The sequence below is a fragment of the Symphalangus syndactylus genome, chromosome 5, assembly GCF_028878055.3.
Source record: "Symphalangus syndactylus isolate Jambi chromosome 5, NHGRI_mSymSyn1-v2.1_pri, whole genome shotgun sequence".
NCBI classification, from domain to species: Eukaryota; Metazoa; Chordata; class Mammalia; order Primates; family Hylobatidae; genus Symphalangus; species Symphalangus syndactylus.
The window spans coordinates 110,287,435-110,310,940 of NC_072427.2; the positions used below are offsets into that span (position 1 = coordinate 110,287,435).

General features: G+C 34.6%; 2 long non-coding RNA genes across 2 annotated transcripts in view; both read right to left on the reverse strand.

Moving 5' to 3' along the window:
- Positions 1 to 16,343, reverse strand: part of LOC134736737 (uncharacterized) — a 37,132-nt gene extending 20,789 nt beyond the window's left edge. The window contains exon 1 of the long non-coding RNA XR_010120980.1: positions 16,232 to 16,343. This is a non-coding gene — a long non-coding RNA (uncharacterized lncRNA). The remainder of the gene's footprint in view (positions 1 to 16,231) is intronic.
- A 5-nt stretch (positions 16,344 to 16,348) lies between these two features.
- Positions 16,349 to 23,506, reverse strand: part of LOC129481808 (uncharacterized) — an 89,474-nt gene continuing 82,316 nt past the window's right edge. The window contains exon 4 of the long non-coding RNA XR_008657515.1: positions 16,349 to 16,365. This is a non-coding gene — a long non-coding RNA (uncharacterized lncRNA). The remainder of the gene's footprint in view (positions 16,366 to 23,506) is intronic.

Here is a 23,506-nt window from a genome sequence, read left to right on the forward strand (position 1 = left end):
TTTTATCATACCCTCAAGATTCTTTATCATTTTATGACTTATAAATATATATATATGCGTACTTAAAATATGTTTTATTTATTTTATGTTTATAAAAACAGTAGAAAATTGTATGCAGCCTTCTGTGAAATTTTTCTTTCAATTTTATATTTCTACAATTTATCATGATTGAAGTATGTATATTTGGCATTTTTAGTACTGTGCAATATTTCATCATTTTAATGATCCACAATTTATTTATTCATTCTCAAACTGATGAGAATTTAGGCTGTTTCTAGTTTTTTTCCCCTCATGAGTAATATTGCTCTGAACAGTCTTCGTTTTTTTTTTTTTTTTTGAGACGAAGTCTTGCTCTGTCGCCTAAGCTGGAGTGCAGTGGCATGATCTCAGCTCACTGCAACCTCTGCCTCCTGGATTCAAGTGATTCTCCTGCCTCAGCCTCCTGAGTAGCTGGGATTACAAGCGCATGCCACCACGCCTGGCTAATTTTTGTATTTTTAGTAGAGGCGGGGTTTCACCATGTGGTCAGGCCAGTCTGAAACTCCTGACCTCGTGATCTGCCTGCCTCGGCCTCCCAAACTGCTGGGATTACAGGCGTGAGCCACTTCACCCGGCCTGAACATTCTTCTTTATATCTGCTGTTACTAAGTGCAAAAGTTGATTTTGTGCATGAGTGATATTTATGAGGCTTAAATTATGTTCATTATAGGTTAAGGTAACTTAACAAATGGACCAAAATATGTAAATGACTCAAATATATTAAACCTCTCTTTCTTGCTTATGTATCAATTCAAAGCAGGTGCCTGATCTCCATTCAGTAATTCAGAAATCAAGGTTTCTTTCCTCTTGTACCACATAATTATGTGTGTGTGTGTGTGTGTATGATTATCAGAAGTTCAAGAGAACATGAAGGTAGCACATCTATCTCCCAGAAACCTTGGCTCAATAATGGTGTACCCCACTGGGATGAACTGAATTATATTTCCACAAAATTAACACATTGATGTCCCAAATCTCAGTATTTCAGAAAGTAACTATATTTGGAGATAAAAATGAGGTCATGAAGATGGAGTCCTAATCCAATATGACTGAAGTCTTTATAATAAACTGTAAGATACAGCAGACATGCACACATAGAGAAGAATGGCTGTGTCAAGACAGAGTGACAAAGTAGCACCTGTAAATCAAGGAGACAGGCCTCAAGAGAAACTGAACTGGGGATGCCTTGATCTTGGAATTCTAGCCTCCAAAACTATAAGAAAATACATTTCTCGTGTTTAAGACACCCAGTCTGTGGTATTTTGTGGCCATCCCTGGCAAACTAGTACATTCGCTGTTGCTCTTATTCCAATAGTAAACAAGTCACATGGCTTTCCCTACCACAGTGAGGGCTGGCATATACAGTCCCTAACTGAGTACCTCTTACAGTCAAAATACAGTCATTGTACTACATCTCTGTCACAAAGATTATATGAATTTACCAGCCCTAGAGAGTAATGCTGTATTTTATACTCAAAGAGATTGTTCATTTTTGTTCCTATTTTCTATTCCCCTAAGTGCATGAGAGAATGAATCAACCTTTATCTGCTGTGACATTTTGCATTTCAGGCTTCTTATTTGCCAATTGAATGGGTATAAAATGGCATCGCATTAGAGTCCTGCTTCCAGCTTCCTTCAATGTCAATGACTTTAGACATCTCTTCATATGTATGTTAGCCACACGCATTGACTATTCTTTAAAGAATGTGCTCATTTACACTCCCCAGTAGTCTATTCATATATTTAGCATTTTTATTTTTGAATTCTGAGGTCTTTATAAAACTATATGAATCCTCTTAATTATTTGTAGTACAAATAACTTCTGCCAGTTTTCACTTTTATTAAAGTGTCTTGGATATACAAAAGGCTTTAATTTTAATATACTTGTGTTTCTCAATTTCTTATGGCCATCATACATTGTACTCTAACTTCAAGTTCTGAAACATCTTGATTTATTTATTTTTTCAAGGAATTCCAATTTGCACATTGGTCATCTAACTTAATCAGTCACAGGATTGAGAAGGGAGTACAAGAGATACCTCATGGAGGGAGTGAGAGAAACCTGGCAGAATGGAGAGGGTACACCCAGTGGCAACTTAGAGTACAGAAAAGAGCACCCTGTAATGCATGCCAGCCTTTTAACCTCTCTAACCACACATCCTCAAGCTACTGGAAATATCAGTTAAATTAGGATGTGTGTCAAAGACAATTTGATTGCTCTATGATAAAACAAATAGGACCTACAGAATGCTGTTCATACTATCCATGATTATAAAAACAAGGAATATCACAAAATATGAGTAATTGCATTACATAAAATCGCAGAAGCAAAAACAAACAGCAAACAACAGACAACTTCCTTAAAATCATTGAGTTATTAAAGAAAATAATAAAATTACTTATATAAAATCACAGCACAAAATAACTACCTAAAAGATGTGTAATGTAAAGATAGTAACAGAAGTCAACAAACTGAAACACAGAAAGATACAAACTGAAAGAAACAGAATGAGTGCAATTGAAAATCAAGTTGCTGTTATGAGGAAAAGGCTTCAGAAATCATAGCGAACATAGAAGGAAAGTCAAAATATTAAATCAATATACAGAATATTATTTATATAAAAAACAAAAATGATGCAACATAAGGTAATTGATGTCCCTGAAGTAAACAATACAAATAATATTCAGAGAGATACCTTGGAAAAAAATTTTAAATTATATAGAAACTAAATTCACAGGAAAAATATACAGAACAATTTTTTAAGAATTCAGGATATATCACATACCAAGAAAGTTGATAAAGATAAGCCAAAATTGAGATTCATGTTATATACACCAAAACCAGTGAACTTTAAAGTAAATAATTTTTAGATCATAAGTAGTAAGAAAACATTAGCTATAAGGGTAAAATCAGGCTAGCCTTTAGATTTCTCTACAGAAACATTCTTTGCCAGAAAATAAGTAAAGCAGTGATTGCCAAGTCTTGAAAAAAAGGAAGTGTGATCCAAGAATATGACACCCATCTCAATAGTCGTAAAAGAATTAAAGCAACTGGCTGACATTCTGTAATATAAAAGAGTCAGAAAATATAAAATGAGTAATTCTGAAGAAAAATTCTTGGTGATTAAATTCAACGACCTAAAAAATAATATGAAGAACTTGAGGATGGAGAAGCCTTGGTGATTTATTGGTAATGAATATTAAATTTACTTAAATATAAAGACAAGGATAAATCCTGGTGGAAATATAACTGGATAATATAGTGTTATGATTGCTATCAAACTTAAAATAGTCTGGGCAACAAAATTAGCAGGTCAAGAGAGAAGATGTTGAAGAAATATGGATGCTAAGAGCTTGACATCTTTCATTCCAAGGAATTATGAAATTATTTCATATTGAAATATATATAAGTGTAATTTGGATGCTTTTTAAATTGAATTTATGTTTTCTTGTTTTTTAAGATAATTACTGTTTAAGATGTTTATCCGTTAATAAAGTTAAAAAATAGCAAATAATTTGTTGGAGAAAGGTTACAAAACAGTTATAATAAATTCATATTTAGAAAAGATGTGAAGGAACACATATGTTCATATATAAAAGAAAGGTATGCATGTCAATGTTGTTTCTAAATAGTAGATTCATCAATTTTGATTTAACATTTTAGTCGTTTTTTCTAAAATCACTAAGTAATGTTCAAAATGAAACAGGTTAAAGAAAATGTAGGCGATTATGATGAAAAGGTTAAAATACATAAATATAAATGTTAAATAAAAATTAACCAAATCTTAGAAAATTATTATTTTTTTCTGTCTTAAAACTGTATGGAAACATTGTGCGGTTGGATATTTTACAATATATCATACAGTAGTAGTTCCTCTTTATCCATGATTTCAATTTCTACAGTTTCAGTTACACATGGTTTGGGTTAACCTCAGTTCAAAAATATTAAATGGAAAATTCCAGAAATAAACAATCCATAAGTTTTAAGTTGCATATTGTTTTGTGCCGTGTAATACTATCTTGTACCATCCAACTATGTTCTACCCAGAAATGATAAGATTCATATTCCTTTGTCCAGCAGCTCCACGCTCTCTAAGCTGCTGCCCACCTGCCCCTTAGTTAATTGGTTGTCATCTCAGTTATCAGATCCATTGTTGAGGTATCACAGCACTTGTGTTCAAATAGCTCTTATTTTACTTAACAATGGCCCCGAAGAGCAAGAACAATGATGCTGGTACTTTGGATATGCCAAAGAGAAGCTGTAAATTTCTTCCTTTAAGTGAAAGGGTGAAAATTCTTGATTTAATAAGGAAAGAAAAAAAAAACTTTACTACAGTATGTTGTTATAATTTTTCTAATTTATTATTATTGTTTTAATATCTTACTGTGCCTAACATACATTAAACTTTATCATAGGTCTGTATATATAGGAGAAAACATAGTGGATATAGGATTCGGTACCATCTGTGGTTTCAGGCATCCACTGGGGGCCTAAAATCATATGTTCCACAAATAATGGGGGACTCCTGTATGCACATTCAAGCTTGATAAAAGCCCTTTGCCGTGGAATTAATTCTTACATAATGAAAGTCAAGGGCATTGCAGACCGCGGGTGCCAGCAATGGACGTTTCTCATTAATGTGTACAGACTCACTACACAAAGAAACATTCTCTTTGCCTGGTGACAGCTTCTTAGTGGCTGCTTGAAACCTCAGTGGACTTGTAGTACATTTGTTATTCAGTCTAAGTTCTGCAGTATTAGAATGAATTCTGCCCTCTTAATACATTCATTGTCTTTGATAAGCTAAAATACACAGGAAATTGCTCACTTTGGGAGAAGGATTAACTAATTCAGGCCACAAAATTCAATTTAGTAAGGGAAAGGTCACTTGTAAACTATATTCTGAGCATCTGATTGAAAACCCTGAGTCAGGTACCAACTAATCAAGACTAATCAAGAGAGAGGTTTTGTTATTATTATTTTCTTTAGAATAACAAATGGTTTTGATGAGCTATGACTTTTTGATTTTACTGCAAATTTTCAAGGATGTCTACCTAGATTTTTGTTTATTCTCTACACTAATAGGGATGACACTCTAGTTCCCTTGACTATTTATACTTCATTCTGGTTTTATAAACCAAGCCAAAAAACCTCTACAAATAAAGCAAAAAGATGTTTCATAATTGCTATCCCCTAAAAATGTCTTGCATCTTTATACATATCAAGAATAATCTAATTTTCTCTCATTGAAAATATCTCCCCCTCCTGCTCACATCACAGTGTTCAAGGTATTTGTGTGCCAACTTTTCCCAAAACACCTGGTCAATCCTTTACTGCCAGATGGACCTGCTGATGCAGAACAAAACAGGGAATAGTTGTAATAAATAATTCTGTGGGGGATATTGTTGTTAACGTTATTGGTCCAGTCTGCCTTGACTAAAAATTGTAGCAATCCATAGCCTCCATTTATCTGTCTAGAACTAGCAAATTATTCAGAGGTGTCATAATGCAAGGTGATAGAATGAAAGAGTACTGGTTTATAAATCATGGGATTGTGCAGTCTGTGCTACTAACTTTGTTTCTTTGGGGCTCACTTTTCTATCTCTAAAATGAGTGAACTCAAAATTGAGAGAATTGAATGAGATGTTTCTTGTACTTTACTCAGGTTTATAGATCAAAAGCACAGTGTGAACATTGAACTTGTTGACAACAGAAAAACAAGAGACTTTTAAATGGCCTACATTTTTAGGTTAACAGGTGTCTTTCCCTATCATCTTCATTCTCAAAAAAAATTTGGAAAATAGTCATATTATAATAAAGTTATATTATTTTAACCAACTTTTGTGAATAATTACTGCTGGATGATGATTATTCATGTTGTAACAGCTGAACATCAACTGTGTTACTAGATGCCAGGCACCATGGCAGGAGCTGAGACCCTTGAGCGCCACTAAGCAAGACTGAAATGTAGGGTTAAGGAACTCACAGAAGTGCACCTGCTCAACAGATAGAGAAAAGCAGAACATAGATGGTTAAATTGGTTAAATGTGGAAATGGAAGCTTCCTGACAAGTGTAAGCTGAGCTGGCTCTCACTTGGCAAGAGAAAGAGGAGTAGCATGAGAATTTAATGTAAGGATGTTTCAAATGCCAACAAGTGGATGTTCAAAGGAATTAAATTACAAGAGCTTTTTTTATCAAGTAACTGAAAAATTAATAGAAGAAAAATAAAATGTCGCATAGACAAAAATTAAATTCACAGAGGCAGAAGCAAATTTTATAAAAGATAAAAGCTAACACTTAACGAATCAGTATTAGTGGATTTTCAACTTCAGCTGCAATTTTAAAGAGCTTAATGGTCATCACTTATATTCTTCTAACAAGAAATGATTGTACAAACTGAAAATCAATGGTGGTTCTTGAAGAGCTGAGGTTGTTGGGCAAATTGTTACCTTGAAATGTGGAAATCCTTAAAAAAGTGCCCATGCAGAGAATCAGAGCTGAGATCTGCTTACCAGGAGAAGAATCTCATAGAACCTTAAATGAATGTTACCAAAAAAAGGGGGTTCATTTACCTGGAGTAACAAATGACTCTCCCCACAAGAATGCAGGTTTTGATCAATAGGAGTTTTATTACTTTCCACAAGTAAGGAGTGCATGGGGTGTATTCTCCAAGGCAGTGTCTCCTTGAAGGAGGGTTTCCTGGGGCAGTGAGAGGGGAGAGGGTGCATCATTGCATGTAGAGGAGAGGTCCCAGTGGGGCAGATGCAGTAAGTCATTATGCTGGCACATAGGTTGCATGTTATGATAATGAAGCTGTTGCTCTTCATAGGGTGGAGATTTTAGCGTGATAATAGGAAAAGTTTACTTCGGTTAATATGTAATTTGCTGAGATCTGTTAGGAACTTGTTCCAGCCAATTAGGTGAACACATTCTACACAGAGTTTGGGGAAAAAATGAAACTGCTGTTTAAAAAAATTATTACAGTGAGAAAATTATGGCAGTGAAAGAGATTTAACCTAACTGACTCCATCTTACCTCTAACCCTCAACCTGCCTTTTTATCCTGGGCATAGGCTGAACTAACTTTGGGAAGAACGTCGTTTATAGTTTAACTTTGAAACAAAGACTGTAACAGCCCTTTCCCAAACAAGCCCCCTTCTTGCCTGTGATCAGATTGCCTTTGTAAGACTAACACATTAGCCACAAGATAAGAAATTATGGTTTAGAAGTCATGCAGCCAGAGACCACTAGATTCAGAACATCCCCAGTTGCTCTCAGGAATAATCACTACTGTAAAATCTAAGATTGGTGCTTAAGATACTTTCTAGGTCCTGCATTCTGAGGCACCAGCTGGCACCACGCAGACCTGTAATCTGGCTCAACCAGTTCTGTGAATCCACCCAGGAACAGAAGACAGCAAAAAGTACCCACTTTGACCCTCCCAATTTTGTCACCGACCTGACCAATCAGCACTCCCAACTCCCTGGCCCACTGCTCACCAAATTATCCTTAAAAAATGCAGTCTCCAAATTTTGGGAGAGATAAATTGAGTAATAAAACTCTGGTCTTCCATTTAGCTGGCTCTGTGTGAATTAAACTCTTTCTCTATGGCAATTCCCCTGTCTTCATAAATTGGCTCCATCTGAGCAGTGGGCAAGAACTCATTGAGTGGTTACAAATACAGGCTGCAAAACCATAAAACAGACTGGATTGCTCAAGTTGATTACATTCTTATAGTTCCTGGAGACTCTCCCTGTCTTCTTACACTGATCGGAAAACATGAATGGTAACTTTTTCACCAGAAAGGAGTCCCAGTCAAGACCCCAAGAGAAGGTTCTTGGACCTCGTGCAAGAAAGAATTGGAGGTGAGTCCATAAACTTAAAGCAAGTTTATTAAAATCATAAAGGAATAAAGGAATGGCCACTCCACAGGCAGAGCAGTGGTGTAGGCTGCTCAACTAATTATACTTATAGTTATTTCTTGATTATATGCTAAACAAGGGGTGGATTATTCATGAGTTTTCTGGGAAAGGAGCAGACAATTCCCAGAACTGAGGGTTCATCCCCTTTTTAGACCACATAGAGTAACTTCCTGACATTGCCATAGCATTTGTAAACTGTCATGGTGCTGGTGGGAATGCCTTTTAGCATGCTAATGCCTTATAATTAGCGTATAATGAGCAGTGAGGACAACCAGAGGTCACTTTCATCGCCATCTTGGTTTTGGTGGGTTTCGTGGGCCTCTTTAACGACTTATATCTTGTGCCCACCTCCTATCTCATCCTGTGACTTAGAATGCCCAACCTTCTGGGAATGCAGCCAAGTGTGTCTCAGCCTCATTTTATCCAGCCCCTATACAAAATGGAGTTCCTCTGGTTCAAACACTTCTGACAATTTGAACAAATTAACAAATTACTAGATGCAAAGTGTGGACTAGTGTAAGGATGATAAACTAGGGGTTGCAGTTTTCAGGTGGGTGGGATATATATTTATGGGCAATCTCTCCAAGAATCCGTAGTAAATATCTGAGAATAATCTCCTATTGGTTCTGGCAGAGAGAGGGGAAAAGAAACAGTTCTGAAATACGCCCAAAGTCTTCTCCATAACAAAGGCTTACTCCCCAGAGAAACCATAGAGCCTATTCCACCTTAAGAAAAGGTAATTTCTCCACTCTAAAATCCTCTAGATTTTCTGTTTCACGTAAGGGAAGAAGAAAAGCTAAGAAACACTTGTGAAAGTCACAGCACAGGAAAATAGATAGATACATTAAAAGAATGATATTTAATAATAAGATTACACACTTTCCTCTACCCCACAATTTACCCCCAGGCCAGTAAAGACTCAGTAGAAAAACAGTGGATTATAGCTGAAATAGCTGCAAGACACAGACTTTATGAGAGTAGTACTTAAGGGACCCCAAAATCAACAGGGGAGACAAAAATAAGGTCACCAGAGGAATTTGAAATCTGTGGTACATATAACCCCAACATTAAATACAGCCCAGCGCCAAGCCAGGCTAACATAAAACCTTTCATTAAAGCCTGTTTAGCTCAGTTACTGTCACCCGATACATCATGTCCAGCTTTCAACCAAACATTATTAGGTATTGATATGGTTAGGCTTTGTGTCCCCACCCAAATCTCATCTTGAATTGTAATTCCCATAATTACTATGTGTCAAGGAAGAGACCAGGTGGAGGTAATTGGATCATTCGGGAGGTTTCTCTATACTGTTCTCATAATAGTGAGTTCTCACAAGATCTGATGGTTTATAAGTGTTTGATAGGTTACTCCTTTGGTCATTCTCTCTCCTGCCACCTTGTGAGAAAGGTGCCTGCCTCTTCTTCCCTTCCGCCATGATTGTAAGCTTCCTGAGACCTCCATAGTCATACGGAACCGTGAGTCAATTAAACCTCTTTGTTTTATAAATTACCCAGTCTTGGGCGGTTCTTATAGCAATGTGAGAATGGACCAATGCAGGAATGTTAATTTCTTTTTTTAAAAAAGCAAGCTTAAGAACCAAACTTCAATAAAACACACACTTTGGGGTTATCAGGCAGGACATTTAAAGTAACTACTGTTAATTTGTTAAGGGCATTAACAAACTTTATAGTTATTAATCTGACTATAGCCATAATCATTTTAAATGCAAATAGTCTAAACATGCTAATTTAGAAGCAGAGATTGTCAGAGGTAAAATAATGACTAAACTACACATTCTTAAACAATCAATAAATAAAAGAAGAAATCACATTAGCCTGCTATTGAAACCCGACAAAGACATTATAAGAAACCTATAGACCAGTGTTTAATGTGAACATTGATGTAAAAATACTAGCAACCAAACTCAGCACCACATTCATTCAGAGTACTATACAATTTAAGAAAATACTAAAATTCAAATTCAAAGTACTATACAACTTGAGATTTGCTTCTGGAATGCAATAATGACTCATCATATATAATTAATGTAATACACCACATTCCAAGTATGAAAAAAACACACACACGGTCATCTCAAGTGATGCAGAAAAGCATTTGACATAATTGACACTTTTTATGATAAAAACAACAAACTATGAATAGAAGAAAACTACCTCAACATAATAAAAGTCATATATTTTTAAAAACCCACAGTGATCATCATAATGGTGAAAGACTGAAAGCTTTTCCTCTAAAATCAAGAACAAGGCAAGCATGACTAGTTTTATCCCTTCTATTCAGCATAGTACAGGAAGTTCTAGTCAGAGTAATCACACAAGAAAAATAAATGAAGGCATCCAGTTGGAAATAACGAAATAAAATTATCTGTTTGCAGATGATATGATCTTATCTCTAGAAAACTCTAAAGAGTTCAGAAAAAAACTGTTAGAAGTAACACATGAATTCAGCAAAGTAGCAAGATACAAAGTTACCACCAAAAAAGTTTCATTTTTACATAAAAATAATGCACATTCTTAAAAGAAAGTTATAAAAATAATTCAGTGTATATTAGTATGTAAAGAATACAATACTTAGGTATTAACCAAGGGGGTGAAAGTTTTGTACAATAAAAACTGGAAAAGAATGCCAAAAAACATTGAAGAAGACATAAATAAATAAAAGCATGTTTTGTATTTATCCATTGAAAGATTTAATATTAAGCTGTTTATACTACCCAAAGTGATCTGCAGATTTAATGCAATCCCTATCAAAATACCAATGATCTATTTTGCATAAATAGTCTCAAGAGACTGAACAGTCAAAATAATATTGAAAAAGAAAAAAGCTGGAGGGTTCGTATTTCCTGATTTCAAAATTCACTACAAAGCTACAGTAATCAAAACGTTATGGTACTGGCATAAAGGCAGACATATAGACCAATGAAATAGGTAGAGATCCTAGAAATAAACATTTACATATACAATATCAAATAATTATTGATGAGAGTACCAACGCTATTCAATGAAAGAAACAATAGTGTTTTCAACAAATGGTGCAGGGAAAACATGGACATTTACATGCAAAATGGTAAGTTGAGCCCTTTTGTAACACCATATATAAAAATGAATTCAAATGGTCAAAGACTAAAATGTAAGACTGAAACTATAAAACTTTTCTGGAGAAAATGTAGTGCAAAGCTTCACAACACTAAATTTGGCATTGACTTTTAAAATATGACTCCAAATGCGCAGGCAACAAAATAAAATATAGACAGTTGGACATCATAAAAATTAATAAATTTGTGCCTCAACAGACACTATCAATAGAGTAAAATGGAAACCCATAGGATGGGAGAAAATATTTACATACCATACATCTGATAATGGGTTAATATACAGAATATGTAGAGAACTCTCAAAACTCAATCACATAAATCAAACAACAAAATTCAGAAATGGGCAAAGGACTTGAATAAACATTTCTCCAAAGAAGATGAAGAAGGACACGTGGTCAATAAGCACATGAAAAAATGTTCAACGTCACTAAACATCAGGAAAATGCAAATGAAATCTACAGTTAGATACTACCTAGTATCCATTAGGATGACTATTTTAAAAAATAGACAAATGAAAAACAGAAAATGAGCATTGGCAAGGATGTGAAAACACTGCACTCTTGTGCACTGTTGGTGGGAATATAAAATCGTACAGATGTTACTTCAAAAATTAAAAATAGAATTGTCATATAATCCAGCAGTTCCTATTCTGAGTACATACCCTAAAGAACAGTTTATAGCAGCATTATTCACAATAGCTAAAATGTAGAAGCAACTCAAACATCAACCAATGAATGAATGAATAAACAAAATGTAGTAAATGTAGTCTATGCAGGTAATACTATTTAACCTTAAAAAGAGAAGACATTCTGACATATGCTACAACATACACAATCTTGGAGGGCATTATGTTCAGTAAAATAAGTAAGTCACAAAAAGCCAGTATTTCATGAGTCCACTTATATGAGATACATAGAGTAGTCAAATCATAGAGTCACAAAGTAGAATGGCCATTGGCAGTGGCTGGGAAAATGTAGAGTCATTGTTTAGTGGGTATAAAGTTTCAGATTTCCAAAAATGAAAAATGTTATGAAGACAGATCTTAGTGATATTTGCACAATATTATGTATGTATTTAATACCATTGAACTGTACACTTAAAAATGATAAGATGGTAAATTATATGTTGCATCTGTTTTACCATATTTAAAAATATTGGAAAAAACACTGCAACAAAATTCTACCAAAAAAAAGAAAGATTAAACACTATTAAATTTTACAAATTACTAAAATTATGCTGTTTCCTAAGTCTCAATAGTCAAATACCTGATATCCAAAATTAAATAATTGATATGTAAATTTTGCAGCATGCAAATCACTTTCACCTCATCTGCATTTCTTAACTTCCACAAACAATCCCAGGTAAATGATGTGTTAAATTTTGAAGGAAACAAACAAAAAATATTTAGCTAAGGATTAATTTTTATGTAACGGAAGAAACTACACTAAAACAGATCTTCTAACTCCAAAAGTCAGTGTTAATTCCATTATATGTTTTTTACGTTTCTTTCATTTAAATGTAAATACTATGAAACAGGAAAAAATGTCTTTATTATATGAAAATTTAGGCAAAACTTGTATAAGAAATTAAAATTTCTGAGACATTAATTTAATTACATGTGTCTAAAAATTAATAAATCCATTAAGAAACAATTTTTTGAGGAAATGGAAGAAAATAATTTTATAAGAAACCAAGACTTCTCCAGTCTCATGGAAGAGTCATAATTTGATGATAATATTTTGAATAAAATATTAAGTTTTATTTTTATTGCTGCTTCTGCTTTACTGCTGAATGTTAAAAGCTGATACTGGTTATGAGCTTGCGGAAAACAGTTCAAATTACATTCAATAACTAAATGACAAAGGGTTGTATTTCATGAACTCAAAAGCTGTCTTCCTGATAATACAACGTTTTTATTAACATCATCAAGACTGTATCAACAAAGCATTAAATAATGGGACTTGCATTATTATACATTGTTATTTTCTAATGTATCATCTGCACAAAATAAATGACATTATATATTATCGTGAGGATTGGTGGCTGAAAGCAAACAAAAACCTGTAGTTTCAATGAATTTAGCTATCAACAATGAGTTAGGTTCCCGTTGTGCCCAAGGCACATCTGGATTTTGTGAGAGCTACAAAAGAGTAAAAAGCTCAATCTCTACCTATCCTCAAAGAACTTTAACTTAAGTATGAAAGATGTCATCTAAATAGATGGCTGGAGAAAAGGCAAAGTATAAGAAGAGTATTTAACATCTAAATGTCAGAACTCAGGAGAGGGAGAAATGCCAGTTAATCCGAAAATTTGTCTCATCCCGAGGGTGTGCTGAAGAGAACACGAGGTATTAGATCTTTACCAAAACAGTGACAGCAAAATTTAGCTACGTATAACCAAAGTACAATGTCCTGGGACCCCTTGTGCTCTGAGTTATTTAAGGCTCAAGCTGAAGCTACTGTTCAAAGTCAGGAGAGAACAATAATATTAATATGGTTGCCCCCCATATGGCTCCTGTTTTGCATCATGCAGTGGATGGGTGATATACTGTATTGTACCATGCCACCTTTTTCCCTCATAAATAGTGTGTCCGCTGTAGGTAGCTTTTGAAAATAATTTATTATCTTTACAAGAAAACTAGAAAGAACTTAAATAGAAAAATCTTGGTTAATAAAGAAAGCAGGGACTATCCAATTCAACAAGCCTGTTTGACTCTCAATTCCAAAAATGTCTATCTGTTGACACTGAGCATATTATTTAATCTCACTTAACCTCAATTTTTTCATGTATGAAATGAAAATGATGCTTTTGTGATTATTACTAATGGCTATTGGTATTAAATAAGAAAATAATAAGTTAGGTATCTGGTAAGTAACATTCGGTACTCAATAAGTGTTCAATTCATTCTTTCCTTGCGTTTAATGAAATTCTCAGCCAACATCATAACTCAACTTTAGAGTCTATGACTCTGTATAGACCAAAGAGTAAAAGTCAACATTATTGTGACTGTAGTTGTCTCATATTCAGATCAATATCATTGGCATTTCTGCCCTCATCCTCTTCTTGCCCATTAAATTTCATTATTCAGTTTTATTTAAAAAGTATACATGCTGATACAATTAGTGTATTTGACATGAAAAGTTGAAAATGTTAGTAATAATAAAATTAAAACATAGGTTTAAATCATTATATTTTATCATTAGAATTTTAACTTAATAATTTCTAATTATCACTAACATTTTGATTTAGTTATTCTTATTACTATTCTACATTACTTTTACATTCCTATGAGGCACTTTTACTGATTGTTAACAATTCACACTTTAATTATACTTTTAAATATTTGTCAAATCTCTTTTTTTTTACTAGAATAAATAATTTTTGTGAAAATTTTGGTCAAAGTTAAAGTTTTTTTTATTTTATTTATTTGCACTAAGGCCATTATATTATCAATTTCATATAATACAATGGCATCTTTATTTGAAATATTAAAAATTGATTTATTATGTAGCATGAAGTAATTAAAACTTATGCTCTTTATTATTAAATTATTTTTAATTTTTTTGGTAAAGCAATATTTTTGGTTTTTATTTAAATAAAATTTTAAATTTAATTTGGCAGTTGCTCTTAATAGGATTCATTTGTGTTTATTTTTCTCATTTTGCTACCATTAACATTAATTAGATTTAATTATATACTTTCTTGGTTGTATGTAAAATATTGACATAGTAATGTTTAGAAAATTTACAGTTTTTACAAATATGAATATTTTAAAATTCTCATATCATTATTTTTGCAGGTGTCTCTGATTGATTCATATTTACTATGGTAAATATTATTTCCTATCTCAGATGGTAAGTGGGGGAGTTTCAAAGAATTCTACTTGGTTTTCCCCACTGTAATAGTGTAACCTCATTGACTAAGGAACTAATAAAGAGATTTTGCAAACTGCCAACTATATGCCCATTTTGATCTACAGTTGGAACCCAAAAAAGGATCACCAGGTGAATCCATCAAACAAGTGGATCCACTAGCCAGACCTGGGCCAGGACTCTTATTTATTATTTGGCTCTCATATGACCCATTCTAGTAAGGGATCCATGTTAATGCTTCACATGAACAGTATAAATGTTAGCCTGGATCCTGTGTTCAATCGTCCTCAAAACTTGGAGGAGTTTCTTTTTTCACTGTATAATTACCTGACAAATGGCTTTAGATTTCCTAGGGGAAAGACTGGGGAATTATCATATATTTAGTATTGCAGGAACTGTCCTTTTAGAGACAAAACCTCTTCCTTTGTCAGTGACAATCAGGTTGGAAAACTGGCTCAGGTTTAAAAATTGATAAAGAAATTATAAATATTATAGTGGTTGCCCATCTATTCTTCCCTTAAGGCCACTGTGCTCTCTAATCCTCCCCACAACTCTCTGTGAGTTAGGCTCCCTGGCTATCCCTCCGACCTTGACTCATATTACAATTTCTACTCTCTTGCTTCAGACAGTAATATACTGCCAGCTGGCTTCTATAATTTTGGAATTCTGTCATTGTCTCCATTGCTATCAATGAGTCGAATTCTAGAATAGAGTTTTCTAAAGTTAGCTCTTATCTACAGAGAAGATCCAACACTGAACTTCTTATGGGTGCTTACTTTACTGTTTTAAGCACATTGTTTTTATTGTTTTGGTAAATTTAGGCCCTCCTAGAGACAAGAGTTCTTTGCTGAGTTTTCTGGCCTTACATTGTATATTCTCTCTAGCTTGCCTATTATTCTGAAACTTTTCATTTATTCTTTTATCATATGACATGGCAATTTTGGCAATTCTCATAATAGACCCTCACTCTGTCCAAGGTTCTGAAATCTATGGTAGCAACAGGAAGGAAACATGCCTGGGGAAGGTAACAGAATGTTAAATGTTTAATTCTAGGAAAATGCTTCAAATATACATTAATTAATTATCCCTTATTAAACTATATATTCTGCCTCCTTTGATCTAGAAAGTTAATATCTTATGATAGATAGATAGATATAGATAGATAGATAGATAGATAGATAGATAGTAGAGATAGATACTCTTCCATTTCCTACCAGTACATGTTGTTTAGGTCCTGCGGCTCCTTCATGATACTTTGTCTCTCTTAATTGGTGAAATTTACCTTGAAAAGTTATGTTGTCAATTAATCCTAGTTTATGGTCTGGTGTACAGGAAACTATGTAGTAGCAGATCCTTGAAGGGGTGTATGCATTATCTCATCATGCACATTTTCATGGAGCAGAGGAGAGTGCTAGCCTTTAAAAGAGAGAAGTTGGTCATTTCAGCAGGTACTGGAGTATATAGAAAGTCAACATTTTCACATGTAACACTAACTAAGGCCCTAATCTTAGGATATCAGTGCACCCTAGATGGAAAGATCAACCTTCTCCCAAGCTCTCCTGTTCTTATTAAACCTCAGACCTGCTCCTCAGCTTTATTTGCTTTCTGACTGCATAAGATGAGTATCTTTATACGCTGTGAGGGAGCCTTTCTAGATTTCTCACCCAGACTTTAGGTGATAATCACACTCAGGCTTTCATTATCATTGCTCAAAACATCAATTACCCCTTGCAAAAGCACACAATTCTATTATCCTTATGAATATTACTCCTTACCTATATCACCAAGCCCTGATAATTTAACTTTAACTCATATATAGGATATAAGACCTGTGCCTGTGAAAATTTAAACAACTGCACTACTACTATGTGTCAGAATATATCTGTGCTCCAATTACTACTAGCAATAGACTTCCTATTGTTATCTCACCAATATATGACCCAGCTAGAAAATTCCAATTAATATTCTACTTTTTATCTCCCACTTCTTGTACCAACAATTGAAAGTAAAATTCCTTAGGATGTGGACCCAGAGAAGATTAGCGTATGAAAAGTTGATCAGAGAGGGCTTTCTTGTGCGATTAGAAAAAGATGTAGTATTAGGTCAAAGGATAATTTAGGGTGCAATACAGCCTCAAATAAGGTGTCAGCCAAACAACCATGGCCCTTGAGAGTTATTTCAAAATGAGGCAAGAAGTAGAACCTTTATACCACTGGATCACAATATTTGAATGAAGGCTGCCCCTTGTAGGTGGCTTGTCAATAGCTATGGTAGCACTCTATAGCCAAGGCACTTTCCATAGAGAGTTGCCAGTTGAAGGCTATCATCCAGGTACATGATAACAACTAGAAAAATAAATTCTTTAGTCTTGAAGGGATATGCCTATGGCAAGTGCATTATAACATCCACTATAACAAGCCACAAAATCTGTGTGTTTTTAATGGTGCCATGCTGTCAAATAGACTACCACTTTGGTCACATATGACCGCTGTGATTCTTGAAACACATGGTTTACTTTTTGGAGAGGAATTATCTTTTTTACTGTTAAAGTTCAACCCATCTCACTGAGTTAATGTGAAATTAAAGGAGATGGGTTAATGTTTGGCAGCATAGAACCTGTATTTGGAATCACAAATTTACAGGTCTTATGACAGATGAGTTTATTTATCTAAAAATGTATAAAAATGTCTCTGCTTTTAAATTTATATTTTAATTTTAAATAATAATTTCAATTTTATAAGCTGTAAAATTGTATGATGTGACAAAATATAGCTAATTTTTAATTGAATTTCCTTTTACTTCTAACATTATCATTAGACTATAGTTCTCAAATTTGCCTGCAATTAGATTTGTTCTAGTCAATGAAATATATACACCTAGTGGATGTATGCTATGTTTAGACATGACTCATATAAAAAGTCACACATATTATTTCCCCATGTTTATTCTTCTTGAAAGCCACTCATTGAAGTTTGTGGAGCTACAAGATGAAAGGTATTTGAGTATTTAAACCGCCAATTGGAGGAGAGCTGTTTTCATGTCTGGAAGAGCTATTTTGGACTGCTCATGTGTAGAAAATATATTTTCATTTTCTTAAGACGCTAATTTATCTGTTAGTCAGCTAGTGCTCCCTTGATTAATGGAGGTTATACTTAAAATTTTATTTTATGTCTGCTGAGTACTTTTAGCTATTTTTTCCTTTTAAATATATATAAATTTCTTTTTTTATTATACTTTAAGTTCTAGGGTACATGTGCACAACGTGCAGGTTGGTCACATATGTATACATGTGCCATGTTGGTGTGCTGCCCCCTTTAACTCGTCATTTACATTAGGTATATCTCCTAATGCTATCCCTCCCCCCTCACCCCACCCCACAACAGGCCCTGGTGTGTGATGTTCCCCTCCTTGTGTCCAAATGTTCTCATTGTTCAATTCCCACCTATGAGTGAGAACATGCGGTGTTTGGTTTTTTGTCCTTGCGATAGTTTGCTGAGAATCATGATTTCCAGCTTCATCCATGTCCCTACAAAGGACATGAACTCATCATTTTTTATGGCTGCATAGTATTCCATGGTGTATATGTGCCACATTTTCTTAATCCAGTCTATCATTGATGGACATTTGGGTTGGTTCCAAGTCTTTGCTATTGTGAATAGTGCCGCAATAAACATACATGTGCATGTGTCTTTATAGCAGCATGATTTATAATCCTTTGGGTATATATCCAGTAATGGGATGGCTGGGTCAAATGGTATTTCTAGTTCTAGATCCTTGAGGAATCACTACACTGTCTTCCACAATGATTGAACTAGTTTACAGTCCCACCAACGGTGTAAAAGTGTTCCTATCTCTCCGAATCCTCCCCAGCACCTGTTGTTCCCTGACTTTTTAATGATCACCATTCTAACTGGTGTGATTCCCTATTTAATAAATGGGTCTGGGAAAACTGGCTAGCCATATGTAGAAAGCTGAAACTGGATCCCTTCCTTACACCTTATACAAAAATTAATTCAAGATGGATTAAAGACTTAAATGTTAGATCTAAAACCATAAAAACTCTAGAAGAAAACCTAGGCAATACCATTCAGGACATAGGCATGGGCAAGGACTTCATGTCTAAAACACCAAAAGCAATGGCAACAAAAGCCAAAATTGACAAGTGGGATCTAATTAAACTAAAGAGCTTCTGCACAGCAAAAGAAACTACCATCAGAGTGAACAGGCAACCTACAGAATGGGAGAAAATTTTTGCCATCTACTCATCTGACAGAGGGCTAATATCCAGAATCTACAAAGAACTCAAATAAACTTACAAGAAAAAACAAACAAACCCATCAACAAGTGGGCGAAGGATATGAACAGACACTTCTCAAAAGAAGACATTTATGCAGCCAACAGACACATGAAAAAATGCTGATCATCACTGGCTATCAGAGAAATGCAAATCAAAACTACAATGAGATACCATCTCACACCAGTTAAATATATGTAAATTTCTATAGTGCAGCTAGCTGTATTTAGCTTCCACCTTGTTTAATTTATTGTTGTTTTTAAAAGATAAACACCAAAAACTTATATTCATTTTCCATTTTAGAAATGATTTTTGTTCTCTTTCCCCATTCATTTATGTTTATGAATATCTTTTTATCAGTATTTTTATATTGGATTATTAATTATATATATTGTTAATAATTTTTAAAGTAATTATTAGTCTGGGAATGAATCACAATTGGCTAATGCTTTTTTGAATGTTAATGTACAGAGGAAACAATGATTAATTCCATTTGTAGTTTGGGGAGGTCAAATTTGAGATAATCCTTGAAGAAGGAAAAGTATTATACCAGGTAGATAAATAACAAGCTGGTGTATTTGTGTAGCAGTGAGAGTTCCATGGGATAAGAACACTCTGGTCTGTAGTATTTGTCTGTCTAAAAAGTTAAATTGAGATATTATACAATATATCCAGAGAACCAAGGATAGTACAAGGCAACGAGGGTGGAGAGGTCATGGTAGAGTGCCTGGGATGAGGGATGTAATTTGTTAATGATTTTCACTTTAAAGTTTTAGATTTAGATGTTGTATATCAATTTAAAATTTGTTTATTTTCTATATTTTTCTCTCTTCTTTTTTAACCTCACACTTATTAAAATGGCTATTATCAAAAAGACAAAGGATAACAAGAGTTGGAAAGTATACAAAGAAAAGGAATTTTTTTGTAAACTATTGGTGGGGATGTCAATTAGTATAGACAGTATAGCAAACTATATTGAGGTTCCTCAAAAAGCAAAAAATAGAACTATCATATGATCCACTTCTGTATTCCAAAAGGAATTGAAATTAGCATATCAAAGAGATATCTGTCTTCCTATCTTCATTGCAGCAATATTCACAATAGCCAAGACATAGAATCAAGCTAAATATCTATCAATTGTGGAATGGAAAAAGAAAATGTGGCATATATGCACAATCGATGACTTAGCCTATTTTGTGCTTCTGTAACAAAGCATCAGAGACCAGGTAATTTATAGTGAACAGACGTATATTGGCTCACAGTTCTTGGTGCTGGAAACTCAAGATTGAGGAACCAGAATCTGACAAGGGCCTTGTTGTTGCATTGTATTATGGTGAAAAGCAGAAGAGCAAGAGAAGGTGAGAGAGAGAGAGAGAGAGGGCTGAAGTCACCCTTTTCTTAGGAATCCAATCCTGAGATAGTGGTATTAATCCATTCAAGAGAAGGATGTGTGGTATTAATCCATTCATGAGAAGGATGCCCCATAACCCAAACCTCTTCTATTAAGTGCCATCTCCCAATGCCCCTGCATTGATAATCAAGTTTCCAATTCATGAACTTTGAGGAACACATTCAAATGATAGCAATGAAATACTATTCAGGCTTTAAAACTAAATTTGTCATCTGAGTCAACATGGACGAACCTGAAGAACATTATGCTAAGTGAAATAAGCCAGTCACATAAAAATAAATACTATAATATAATTTCTTATAAGTGTAATCTAAATAAGTCAAACTCATAGAAGCAGAAAGCAGAAAGGTAGTTACTAGAGAATGGAGGGATGGAGGATGCAGGGTGGAATGGAGAGATGAATCTCAAAAAAAATACAGTGTATATCATAATTGCTTTTTTATTTTTTGAAGAAACACATTGGAGACACTGTTCCTTACCATTCAGTGACACATTTGTTGAGAGTGACCTTATAACTTATTGTGCTTTTCGCTATTTTGAGAAAGAGGTGATAGTCATAAAGTGCAAAGTTTCAGTTAAACAGGAAGAATAAGGTTTTTGAGATCTATTCCACAGCAGGGTGACTATAGTTAATAATAATGTATATTTCAAAATTCAATTTCCTTACTTTAAAAATAATAAGTATATGAGGTGAGAAATGTGTAATTTTCTTGATTTAATCACTCCACATGTATATTTATATAAAATATCACATTGCACTCCACAAATATATAAGACTATTAGGTCAATTAAAAATACAAATAAGAAGGCATCATTGCTCTAGGAAAAAAAGGAAGGAATTGACACAATCAGGCTTGCGTTATTGAATGTTGTAGATAAATAGGTGTAATAAAGAATAAGGGGGCCAGCCCCTCCAAATCTGTGGGTATTTCTCGTCAGGTGGGATGAGAGACTGAGAAAAGAAATAAGACAAAGAGACAAAGTATAGAGAAAGAACAGTGGGCTCAGGGGACCGGCGCTCAGCATATGGAGGACCCGCACCAGCACTCGTCTCTGAGTTCCCTCAGTATTTATTACTATTTTCACTATCTCAGCAAGAGGAATGCAGCAGGAGAGCAGGGTGATGGTGGGGAGAAGGTCAGCAAGAAAACATGTGAGCAAATAAGTTCAAGGGAAGGTACTATGCCTGGATGTGCACGCAGGCCAGATTTATGCTTCTGTCCATCCAAACATCTCAGTGGAGTAAAGAATAACAGAGCAGCATTGCTGCCAACATGTCTCGCCTCCCGCCACAGGGTGGTTTTCCTCCTGTCTCAGGATTGACCAAATGTACCATTGGGTTTTATACCGAGACATTCCGTTCCCAGGGGAAGGCAGGAGACAGAGGCCTTCCTCTTATCTCAACTGCAAGAGGCCTTCCTCTTTTACTAATCCTCCTCAGCACAGACCCTTCGCAGATGTCGGGCTGGGAGACGGTCAGGTCTTTCCCATCTCACCAGGCCATATCTCAGGCTATCACATGGGGAGAAACCTTAGACAATACCTGGCTTTCTAGGGCAGAGATCCTTGTGACTTTCCGCAGTGCATTGTGCCCCTGGTTTATCGAGAATGGAGAATGGCAGTGACTTTTACCAAGCATTCTGCCTGTAAACATTTTATTAACAAAGTACACCCTGCACAGCCCTAGAGCCCTTAAACCTTGAGTCCATACAACACATGTTTTTGTGAGCTCAAGATTGGGGCAAAGTTACATATTAACAGCATCTCAGGGCAAAGCAATTGTTCAGGGTACAGGTCAAAATGGAGTTTCTTATGTCTTCCTTTTCTACATAGACACAGTAACAGTCTCATCTCTCTTTCTTTTCCCTACAGGTAATATTAAATAGATTCCAATAATCCAGATAAGAGATCATAAAGATCTGAATGAGGGTAAAACCAAACCAACATAATTTGAATGTTAAGTTTTGACGTGCTGTATTAGGTCATTCTTGCATTGCTATAAAGAAATATCTGAGACTGGGTAATTTATAAGAAAATAGATTTAACTGGTTCACAGTTCTGCAGGTTGTACAGAAAGCATAGTGGAATCTGCTTCTGGTGAGGCCTCGGGGAGCTGACAACCATGGTGGAAGGTGAAGGGGGAACAGGCAGGTCACATAATGAAAGCAAGACCAAGAGAGCACTGGGTAGGTGTCGTAACTTTCCGACCAGGCCCCACTTGCAACACTGGGGGTTACATTTCAATATGAGATTTGGCCAGGGACACACATCCAAGCTATGTCAAATGCCTTCACATCACATGATAATTTTTCTTGTATTTTTTTTAACAGAAGTCGTTTAAAGAATATGTTTTTGTATTTATTGAAGAAACATCTTGGAAGCACTGTTCCTGGCTATTCAGTAACACATTTTTTGGGAATGTAATTTATAATTTTTTGTGTTTTTTGCTATTTTGAGAAATATTGGGAGAGTGACATAATTAAGCTGAGACAATAGAGATAAGCAAAAACGTTTCTGTGAAAATAGGATACCTATAAGCATAAGTAAAACTAAGAAAATAGGACACATGTAAGAATGCATGGGTCAGTGACTGCTAGAATTCTAGTACCAAATAATTTCTCCTCTGAAATTTTATGAATTTTTAAACCAAAAGAAGTATAATAATCCATTGTCATTTTTCTTTTTTAATACTTATTTTCTAATTGTTTTCCTTTTTTACTCTTTCCTTCTTCTTTTTCAGCTTTTCTGATTTGTCAAAGTCTTTATATTTTTATATAAATGCCCCATTTTTAAGTGCCTATTTTCATTTCAAAGTCTTACTACAATGAACTCTTCTATTGAGAAACAAATTC